Genomic DNA, 5,789 nt, shown 5'->3' with positions numbered 1-5,789 from the left:
TCTTCTTTACTGTTGACTTAGTGCAACATTCAGGACTTGATTGTGGGGTCTTGATTGTCAGTCCAAGCATTCAGGTGAATTGAAAATGCTGATGGTTAACTTGGCTGTTTGTTCTAGAAAGCAGCCCTCTGATTCAGATCAGATTATTTGAAGGTCCATAAGGATGACAGCAGGTGATAGGTAATTTACCAGTGGCAAATACACATTGTGCAAAATTTGGGACAGTTCTAAAGCTCTAAGTCTCAACACCAATGCAAACAATGGTGTCTCACAGGCTGGAAGTTTTGTCTTTCATCTTGTACAGGACACCTGGTACAGAGAATGCAGCATACCAATTCAAGAACATAGTATAGTGTGTGTGTGTGTGTGTGTGTGTGTGTGTGTGTGTGGCATAATCTATAAGCAACGTTCCAAGCTCACAGCCTTAAATGCACACAGCCTGCCACATAATTTAGTCTGTCTGTCCCAGAAATATTGTCAGTTTCCCCGTCTTCGTCTTCAAAGACATTTGACATTTGTGGAGTTGGATTCACTACTGTATGGTTCAATGTTATATACCGGTACTTTTAGGTGGGAGTTGAGATTCAAGTTCATATGGTTTCAAGTATTGATAGGCCCACTAGTTAAGTGTTTTTGAGTCCATGGCCTTGGAAGCTATGTACTTTGTTGCCTGCTTGAACTGAGCATTCCTTTGGTGTGTGATCTCCCACATTTGGTAATCATCCTGAAGGATAACTTAATATAATACCAATCATAATTTCAATTGTGCTATAAGATAAACAAAAAAAATCAAATGCCTGTAGCAAATTAAATACCTGTTTTTAAAGGTTTAGAATTTTTACTTAGTACTATTATTAAATTTATTACCTGCTCTTCACCAGCAGGTCCTCAGTATTAAAAACAGTTAAAACAACAGACACAGGAATAGAGTGGGTCATGAAAACACATGTATAAAGTGCCATGTGGCAGGATCTTCAACATTCACAGCTATCTAGTGAAGATGCTGGACACACCTTTGTAGGGAGGGAATTCCACATATTCGGGACTGCCACAGAGAATGTTGGCTCCTTCTGCACTAATGTGGGCAGAGGAATTACCAAGAGTGCCCCCCTTGATTTGTAACAGCTGAGAGGATCTATAGGGAAGGAAGTGGTCTCAGATATCTGGTGCCTATGTCTTTTGGAAATGTTAGCAGTAGTGTGAGCACCTTGAATTGGGCCTGGAAACTGGCAGCCAATGCAGCTGTTTTAGAATGAGTTATATGAACCCCAACTAGTACTCTGGCCACTGCATTTTGAACCAGTTGAAGTTGCTGAGTAGTTTACAAGGGCAGCCCCATGTTGCTGCTTATTGACACTAAAAAGTAGCCAGACTGGTCTTCGCACAAGCCATGCTGGTTCTTTGGCAAACATGTTCTTCTTATGCTTGTTAATTTTATCTTCGATAATGCTTTCCACCAGATTTCCCAGAACAGGTGTCAACCTAGCCAGATCTTTTTAAAAACGAAGTTATGTAGCTCACTTGCCAATCCTCAGGTACAGTAGGCAGTTTTAGGAGCAAACTACATATTTGAATGGCAAAAAAATAGTTACACTTCATCAAAGTACTTTGAGAGCACCAGTATTTTACGGATGTTGACAGATTTATTTTTCCTTCTAGGTGCATCGTGTTGTTACCTTGCAAAGGGTAACTTAATGTGCCGCGATGTTTGTGAACAGGTATGTTGGTTCTGAACCTGCACAACATTTGACACTGCACATCCTTAGGGCCTGTATCAGGGGTAGGGAACCTTGGGCCCAGGGCAGAAAGCAGCTCTCTGAGCCCGTCTTTCTAGCCCCAAGTACCCACCCCAGGCCACAAGCCTGCACCCCTCACCCTGAGTGCTGACTGGAATGTGTCATTGAACTCTGACAATGCCCTTTTCTTGCCTGGGCAGAGAATAGAAGGGTGTGTGAGCGTGTGCAGATACTAACCTACTGTAGAAAGGTAAAATTTACATTAATTGCTCTGCCCAGATTTGCCTCTGGCCCTGCCCTCCTCTGACATGTGGCCCCCAGAAGGTTCTCAGAGGGAAACCTTGGGCTGAACAGTTTCCCCATCCCTGGTCTATAGCCATGCACACGCTGCCTGATCTTTGAAAGTCATCCACATCTCACCATAAAATATAAAATCAAAAAATCCTTCCAGTAGCACCTTAGAGACCAACTAAGTTTGTTCTTGGTATGAGCTTTCGTGTGCATGCACACTTCTTCAGGTACATCTCACCATAATATGTTTAGGTTTGATAAGCTGAAACTTGGGAGCCCTAAGGAGATAAATATGTAAGGAGAGTATTCAACTAAATAAATAGATCCACTAGTGCAAGGATTTTTTTGACTGTGCAAGGGAACTCCCTCTTATCTCCATGTGTGTCTGTTCTGGAGTTCCCCCAACCCACCAGAACAGATTTGGGAAAGGAGGGCTGGGAGAGAGGAACTGAAGTTGCAAAATTAAAAATTATTGTGATATCAGATCTGTTTAGTTGGATGCCACCCTAAGAGTGCTTTTATATACAAACCAATAATAAGTAGTGCAAATATCATAAGATAAACATTATTTTGGTGCTAGTTTAACTGCCATGCCTTTCCCGAAGAACCTTGGAAGTTGTAGTTTGACGATGGTGCTTAGCTCTCCCAGGTCCCAGAGCTTTGTTTTTTTGTTTTTTGTTTTTAATTATTTAAGAAATAAAAAGAGGGTTGCAATCGGGTAGGTTCAGATATTAGATTCCCATAGTGCATGACTATTTCATCATTATAGAAACTAAGGACAACTCCAAAAAGGAGTATTCTGTTGCTCAAAATCAAATTCCACTTAGCTTCATGGGTTTCCTAAGTAAAGATAAGTAAAGATGATTGAGTTTTGTGGTACAAAAGTGATTTTTCTGATTATGCTTTCTTTTAAAAATGTTTTTGACAGATTTTGACATCAAAGAGTGATTCTCATTTGAAACACCTATTGCAACGTGCACCTGAATATTGTCCAGAATCAATGGTTTGTATAATTGCGTTTGGTAACACATAAGACCATTTTTGGCCTGAGGGTTCAATTTCCTCATGGGAAGCCTTCTGGGAGCCGCAAGCCAGTAGGAAATGGGACTGAATCCAAAAGGTGGCAGACCAGTAGAAAACCTGGATAGAGCCACAGCCTCCCTCTCCCCCTTTCCTTCCCCTTCCCCTTCCCCTTCCTCCTCCCCCTTCTCTTCCTTTCTCCTCTCTGTCCCTCCACAGTTGCATCCGCTCACAGCACTAAGGTTTTTTAAAAAGCTCCCTTTGGCCTCAGTGGAAGCTTTCTAAAAGGCTAATTGCTGGTTCCAGCCAAGAGAACAGCCTGACCAGATGCATATAAGCAAACTTGTGCTTTCTACTTTTCCCTCCTGTTATAGCCTGCTGTGAGCTCTAATGACAGAATTGTCTTACCCTGAAAATGGTAAGCTGCTGGTTCTTGAGCTCTGCTTTCCCAGGGAGAGAGAAATCATATCACAGTGCAGTCCAAAGCCGCCAGAAAGCATGCTACGTCCTCCCAGAATACGCAAGTCACTTGTGTTTCTACCCTCCAGTTCCATGGGAGAATCAGAGGAAGTTGTTGCACCACTTCTTAAAAAGATGGCTGCTGATTTAACAAACCATCCAGTGCTCTAGTTCAACCTTTGAAACTTCAGTAAATGGTATTATCTTCCAACTCAGCACATTTGAAAATGAATTTCAGCGGTTGAGGACAGACACAATACTGGTGCAGGCATATCTGCCTTGCAGAGCACTAATAAAGCCTTAAAGGGGAAAGTGGCCAATTTGGATGTGAGCTTTCTGTGCTGTTACCTGAGGATTTTAGGGATGCCTTAGCAAGCAGAACAAGGCCACCCAGGGCTTTTGATCTCTAAGTCTGCCCTTTTACTCTGTGGCAGGAAACTTGTGCCACTTTAGCTCTGGTTGTTTAGCATGCCCACCTTGATCTGGAATTCCTGGGCCCAAAATCTTAAAACACATGCCTCCAGGATGATACGTTACACACATTAAAGTGCAATGTGTGATCAGGGGTGTTAATAGGCTTGGTAACAGAAAGTGTGGGTTGGTTCTGCTCTTCCTTATCTTGTCCTTAGGATAATAATAATAATAATAATAATTTTATTTATACCCCGCCCTTCCCAGCCAGAGAACCGGGCTCAGGGCGGCTAACATCAATTAAAATCACAACAAAAAACATAAAAACGATCAATTTAAAATAACAGATTAAAATACAAATTTAAAATTCAATTAAAACTGCAGGTCTCAATTTCAAAATAACCCACCAATAAAAGATGAAGCATAAATATTAAACAGAAACCAACCCAAAGGCCAGGTGGAACAGCTCCGTCTTGCAGGCCCTGCGGAAAGATGCCAAATCCCGCAGGGCCCTGGTTTCCCGTGATAGGCTGTTCCACCAAGTCGGGGCCAATATTGAGAAGGCCCTGGCCCTAGTTGAGGCCAACCTAACGTCTTTGTTGCTCGGGACCTCCAAAAGATTATCACTTGAGGACCTTAAGGTCCTACATGGGACATACCAGGAGAGGCGGTCCCTTAAATACGAGGATGGTTAGTCCCCTCCACTTTCTATAGATCGAAGACAGAAACTAATTCTGCTGCACTGCTGCTCTGTCCCGCTGCCTCAGTCAGGCGCTCAGCCACTTGCCCTTTTGCAGGTACTGCTCAGGAAATAGTAACAAATGAAACAAGTCTGCCAAAGCCCACGTCCCAAGCGCTATGATATCCAAAACTGAATACTCTAGATGAGGTCACCTGATAATTGGTTATTTGTGCTAGATCATCTTGCTGCATTTAAAAGTGCTAATCTACATACAAATATTTATTTTGATCTTATTTATTTATTAAATGCCTGCCATCCCACATGGTCAACTTAGTTATTAGTGTATACTCTTTCTTATAAACACAATTATTCTTTTTTCAGGGAGAAGTTTGGGACTGTATAAATTCTTCTTTGCCAGGTAAGAGGTAATACTATATTTAGGCTGCAATCCTACACACACTTACCTGGGAGTAAATACCATTGAACTCATTCAGGGCTTATTTCTGGGTAGAAATAATAATAATAATAATAATAATAATAATGCATTTTTATTTATACCCCACACTTCCTGATTTAAAACCGGACTCAGGGCGGCTATATGCATAGATATTTCTGGTTAGATATGCTCTGTTAATTTATTATAATGTACTAAGAGTATATGATCCAGGTCCCTACCCAATAGGCATGAAATGCACATGCAGGGTGGGATCAGTATAGGACTCAGGAAAAAAATGATCAAGTCGTATGATCCTAACTTATTTAGACGTGCTTATGTTCTTGTAACTGTAAAAGAATTTTTTAAAAAATTATGTGTAAAAAAAGATTTATCTGGACAGTCATGCATGACTAAAACAATCTACCACACCCTCCAAGAAGTATTGGCATACATGCATTGTTGCAAAAAGAAAAGAGGTCAAGTTTATACTTTTTCAATTATATATCTGTTCTCACAAATATGGAGCTTCAGGTTGAATAAGATGTTTCTTAACTGATCATTCAACCCCTTAGCACGCAGCCCTCCTAGCAGGAAATGTGAACAAACTTCTGCAGTTGAGCAGAACTTCCTTCTACGTTGTCTGCTAAGCATAGGATACAGCCCTGCAATGCACCCTGCAGTGATACTGTAATGTGTTCAGTAATTTTATTTTTCTTTGAAGGTGTTTTGAAGAAATCTGATGGCTGGGTTGGCT

This window comes from Lacerta agilis, chromosome 14 (genome assembly GCF_009819535.1).
Source record: "Lacerta agilis isolate rLacAgi1 chromosome 14, rLacAgi1.pri, whole genome shotgun sequence".
NCBI lineage: Eukaryota > Metazoa > Chordata > Lepidosauria > Squamata > Lacertidae > Lacerta > Lacerta agilis.
This window is presented reverse-complemented; position numbering follows the sequence as displayed.